At 42.8% G+C, this 6,123-nt stretch overlaps 1 protein-coding gene across 1 annotated transcript in view; it reads right to left on the reverse strand.

Annotated features, from left to right (window-relative positions):
* ATP8A1 (ATPase phospholipid transporting 8A1) overlaps positions 1-6,123 on the reverse strand; it is a 234,655-nt gene that overhangs the window by 5,242 nt on the left and 223,290 nt on the right. The window lies entirely within an intron of this gene.

Below are 6,123 nucleotides of genomic sequence, written 5' to 3' on the forward strand. Positions count from 1 at the left end.
ATGTGGCACCCCAAACAGAAGGCAAATCCTGGCCTATCTGAGGTAATTCTTCTACTGATAACACTTAAACACAGAAAAATAAGTTATAGCTCTGCACCAGACAGTATTTGTTCATTGTAGCAGCAGAGGCTGGTGACACTGTTGTCAGCGGGGTTGTGAATCCGCTCCAGGTATCAGAACTCTAAAGGAGCTATTCCAGCTTCACGCAAACAGTGGATGAACAGTCAAACTTTTCATCCTGGATTGTATCATTTCAGACTCTAGATGGGAAACCATGTAATTTCTCGCTTGCCCAATATTGGAAATGCCCTGCGCATAGCAAAAAACCTACATGTCAGGAAGAAGTGTTCTGGCCTAGCTTTCTTTCCACTGTATGCAACATTTTTCAGGGGTGTGTGTCAGCATTTGGTCATGCAATCCCACGCCATATTCTGAAATGTTATAGTTCATCTTGCTAGGCCTAATTCACACATAGTTGTAAATAGCCACTCAAAGTGCTGTCTCCAAGCATAAAATGTTTTTAGGCCAACAATATTTATTGTGATTTAACTAGATAAAATAAAAAGGGGCAGTTAGTGGATATATTTGCAAAGCTACCTTAGGAGTGCCATCCTATCCATGTCTATTCAGAAGTATGTCCATGAAGTTCATTGGGACTTACTCCCAGGTTAAGTACAGAATTGCAGCCTGAGTAACCCCATTTATTTAAACAAATCTGGCAGTAGTCAGTGAAGCATCAACTCCATAGTGATCCTTCTAGACTTTAGTCCTCCCTTATTCCATGTAGGTCACAGGATTACATTCTCAATTTAAGGCCTTGCAGATTTTAAATTTGAGTGAGAATATATTCCTTGATTAGAATAAGGTTTTTGTACAGAATTGTTCTGGTCTTAAATTGCACTAAAGGAATGAGTCCAGTTGTTTTTTTACAGTAACTCTAAAAGAGCAGTTAACACAGATTAATCATTAGATAATCTATCAAATTCTGATATGGGTAAAGAGCCTCCAATTGAGAAATTGATTGCTGAAGCAGAAGCTAGGTTTCCTTGCCAATTACTAAAACAAAAGATCCTGAAATTTGAGATTTTCCTTCTGTAATTTAAGCTGATTTTTCAAACATTCAAAACTTTTGGAATCCCAAAGGTGGTTAGGTTTCAGTTTGATAAAATTCTGTGCTGTTTGTGCTGGTGAATTGTTTTGTTCAACACTTAAAAATTATATGCACTAAGAGTAAAATATTGGCTAGCATCATTTTGGTGTGGAATTAGGAATCGTGCTATAGCTTTGATCTTTGTCATTTTCTGCCATACTGGAAGCAACTGTGCATGGTTATCATCCATTGCGTCCCAACTAAGGGTCCCTGCTCATGCTATCTTAATAGTGTGTATACTGCTGTTGCATGTGCTTATTCTGTGCCACTCTGCCAAGACCAGAAGATCTAGGCTCCATGGGAGAACCAGCAGCCCAGTGCTTTGCCATGGCCCCAATTTCCAGGAAGGGAGGGGAAGGAATTGTATTGTGTGGACACCATCGTGTGACTGAGTTCTTCTCCACTGCCAGAATTGTGTGGGAGAAGCACACCTTGCTAAGGTAACAATGGAAGGATCCCTTAAAATCAATGTGGTGTGGGAACTGTTTCAATGTGGTCTGTCCTAGCTCACACAAATAACATCCATTAAAATCTACATGACTCACTTCAGTTAATTGGTCTCCTTTCATGCCATTATCAAACAGGGCAGGATCCAATGGTGTCATTCTGCAAACTCATATAGCACTAGAGGAAGTGGTTGTGCATTATGCTTGAAAAAAAGGTTCCATAAGCATAATGGTTGCACAGTGGATTGTACAACAGGTGGCACAATCAGTTGTGCAATGGGTTCCAAAACCATAATGTGAAACTTCTTGCGCAATTGCAACTTTAGGTAAATTCTCATCTTGCACTGGTTTGGAACCTAGTTTCTGCTACGGCAGCATCATTTTTTAAAGCATAACAACACAGTTGGATACTACCCATAGTCTCAAGGAATGACAAGCCTATTGTGGGACAGAGCTATCTCTTTAAATTCAGCCATGTGGTTCCTCTTTATAGATGTTGCCAAGAGGCTAGAACTTTATAACGTATGAATGAGGCCAATATATTTCAGATAGAAATCTGAAGACAACCATCCCTTAAAGACAACCTTAAAATAGAGCTAGGCTTACCCATTGCCTTAGCAAGTCCCAAATGATATTGCTTTAGTGAGGTCAGTTATGTGAACCTTGATGTGCATAATTCAAATGAAATGTTTTTACTTTAACTTTGCACACAAACATTGGATTTCACACTGCTTATTCAAAAGTACACTATAATGAGATTATACTGTGGACAAACGTGGACTCATGCATTCTATCTGACAATTTTTACCAAGTAGATGGGCAAGTGTCACTACAGGAAACGTACAACAGCAAGGCCTGCACCAACTGAACAACATGGTAGCTGAGGTGTTAGTTAAATACAACACTAAACAGCTAGAATAATGGATGGTTGAATTTATCGTCTCAATGGGCCTTCTTGTGGCAATGACAATATCCTGCCAATTATAACGGACGGCACTGATCAACTCAGATTATATTATTAAGATTTAGAAATGCTATTTGCTCCAAGCAAATAAATGAATGAATCCTGCTGAAGTTGAGCTCCTTTATGCCCTAATGATTTAAACAGAAAAGAACAGAATGTGTTTGAGGGGAGAGGGTTGAGGTTGCCATCCTACACACACTTACCTAGGAGTAATTCCCATTGGGCTCAAGAGGGCTTACTTTTGAGTATGCATAGGACTGCACTGTAAAAATGCTTTGCTTTTGCTGCATCATGCCATTCTTTAAAATGACTTGGAATAAATATGATTTTAGGAGACCAGATAGCTGATCATTCTGACCAGAAAATAGTCTCTCTTTCAAGGCCCATTTACAACAAGCTTGGCCCCAATTCATCTAGGCCTGCAGCAGCAGTAGAGCTGCTTTTCTGTAGTGTCATCACATGCCACCTTCATGCATGTCTTAACACCAATATGACCTAGGGAGGGCGACTTGTATGGTTTATTCACGTATCGTATTTCCTCCTGGATGGGAGGATCCACATGATTAGCCCTATCCAGTGCTTTTGGTAAAGATCCCAGGGGCAGGGGAAGCAATCCTATGGCCTCCTGGACAGAGTTTAGGGATAGGGCCATAGGTTATTTTGGATTCCAGAAGAAATCGCTCCAAGGTCGGATCCAGGAATCTGAGCTCCCCTCCCAGCTCACAAAAGCAATCTCAGAGAGGAGGGAAAGGGGAACTGAGGAAGCTGGCTTATGCCGTGTCCCTAGGCATCCCCAGACTCCATCCCTCCCACTCTGCAAAGCCCCAGCTAGATGGGCAGAAAAGCCGAAATGCAGAACAGGAGGAATGTGGAGATGAAGATCACTGCTGCTCCTGCTCTGCATTGGATGGCTGTAAGCCTCTGTAGTCAGACGCTTACTGCCATCCTGATAGGATTGCACCCTTAGGATCTCTCCATAGTGATGTGTGCCCATGTGAATGGGCCTTTTGTCTTGTACTGAACAGAAACTTGCTCCAACATAACTGGCTGACTTTAATTCAGCAGAAGCCATCCAATGAAAGGCAAAAGGGGCCTAAACCTACCCCAATCTTTCCTGGAACAATGGCCTGCTGAGATTAGGTCGTTTCAACTCTGGGATCCTTGCCATCTGCTGGAATGATTTATGCAAGGGGTAGGCAACTTGTTGCCTTCCAAATGTTTTAGACTACAATTCACATAAGCTCCAGACAGCATGGCCAATGCTCAGGGATTGTATCTGGAGAGCACCAAGATGCCTACCCTTGGTGCAGAGTGTGTGGTAGAGCGTGGAATTGTACCTCCCTGCCCAACCCACTAAGCCAGCCTTGGGACCTGGCTGGATGTAACATTGGAAAAGTCCAGGAAAATGGTGGCCTCAGAACTACAGCCATGAACTGACCGGCCCTAATGCTGGAATAGGGAGATATGGAGGCCGAAGCCATTGTATGGCTTCGGCCTACACATGCCCTTATTCCAGCATTAAAGCAAGTCAATGCACAGCTGTGAGATGGACCAGAAGTGGGAGAAGCACTCCTAGGGCACAATCCTGACCCCAACATAGACATGATAGTTGGAGCCCTTGATACATATTTTATGTTTTTAAAGAAGGAGACGGTAACTTGCCTTGAGCTGCTGAGAGAGGGTGGCATAAATAAAACAATGCCATGTATCTATTCAATAGGATGCTGATATCTCCAGAACCGCCAATTTGGGTATGCAAAATGGATGTGGAAGATCTGGCCTATCTGACCTGGACTTGGGTCCAAAAAAGGCGCTTCCCCACTCTCTTCTTCCCACTGCAGTCTCTTGTGCCCACCGAAAGGACACCCTTGAGGCTTGGGAGACCTTCCAGGATAGCATGAGTTATGGCATGGGAGCGAGTGAAATCAGGGAAGCATCTTGCACAAACAGAAATGCTTTTCTGCTTGAACAGGGCAACTTGGGATCCAAAGCACTGTTTAGAAGGAAGGTCTTTTAAAAAATCCTAAAATAACAAGATGCCATCACATTTTCAGCTTTATGTTAGCGCTGTAACAGCACCTCCTGCACATGACGGTGCAAGATCCTTTCTATATAAGAATTTTCCAATTACCCTAATTTATCTTGCATATTAGCTATAATTGATAGAGATGATTCAGATCCCATCTCCTTGTTCTGGGGAGCAACATAACAGCCACTTCCTCCCACCTGAATTCCTACCGTTGGCAAGCAAGTGGGACTCAGTGGCTGAGGTGTGTAAGGAGAAGTCACCTTCCACATTGCTGTTGCTGTTCAGACCAGGGCCAGATCTACACCAAGCTGGATATGACACTTTGAAAATTTTTGAAAGCTGCATCTGGTGTGTGTCCTGGGCCCCAACAGTTGTCACTACTGTTACAAATCGTTTTAAAGCAGTAGTGGAGATCCTTCCGAGGAAGGAGGCTACGAGGGAGCCCTTGGCTTGGATCTTGGTTCATGGGACTGAGCCAGTGACCGTCCTTCAGCTGAAAAACTTAACTACTCAAATCAGTTGTCAACCAGGAGAGTAACCAATGTTGCATGCCTGAGAGACAGAGGTGTATTCCTGAAATGATGATAATGAATAAAACAGGAAGCGTGACACAAGCAAAGACAAGACAAGAGAAAACTTGCAAGGTAACAAGTGTTCTCTTGAAACAGCACTTTGATTTCCTAAACTACTGGTAATGGGAAAACAGTCCAAAATAGTTCTACCCATTTTAGGTAATAAAAATATATGCAGTATTAACTAAAAACAGGAAACTTCCAAAACAAAACAACAAAGTGTCAGAATGCTCCCTGATTTTGATGCCTTCCACTTTTTATGCAATGTTACGAGTACACATCCCTAGTTCATCATGAAAGACAATTTCTTTTGTTCTAGCCTAGAATTGCACACGAGCTCAGAATAATGTGGAAAGTGTTGTGCAGGTAGGTGAAAAAGATGGTTGATCTGGTCATTATTGTGAAGAGAGACATAGGAGAAGCCCTATCTATGCAGAAGTTTGCCTGCTTGCCTGTCCAGCTCAACCATGCAGGGGGAAGTGAGTGGGCATGTAAGGCCTGCCCCTAATGTCCCTGCATGCTCAGCTTCCATGTAGACCTTTGTGTACTGAGTGCAAAGGGGTTCTGCAGAGGGTCCTGCAAGTGTGTTGAGCTGAACATGTTTACAGAGCCCTATATAGACTTTTGCTCGGAGGTTGGGAGTGCAGCTTACATATGCGCTCATGTCTCTCTACACAATTTTGGCCTACATGTGAGCAGGCAAATGCCTGAATGGGGCTAGACAGAAGTTCATATGTGAAACTAGTTTTCCAACTTATGCTTAGTTCTCCTGTACAGCAGGTGAGAATGTAAACCCGTATCTGGCTTTGTAGCCTTTAAGATCCCAGGTGGAGGCTTGCAGAACTGACAATACAAAAGATGGGAAGGAAGGAAATAAATCCTCCACATAAATAGGTGATACATAAGGAAGAAAGGTTCCAGCCCTTCTTTAGGGGAAGGTTTTTGCTGTTTTTGTATGGAAG

Source organism: Elgaria multicarinata, chromosome 10 (genome assembly GCF_023053635.1).
Source record: "Elgaria multicarinata webbii isolate HBS135686 ecotype San Diego chromosome 10, rElgMul1.1.pri, whole genome shotgun sequence".
NCBI lineage: Eukaryota > Metazoa > Chordata > Lepidosauria > Squamata > Anguidae > Elgaria > Elgaria multicarinata.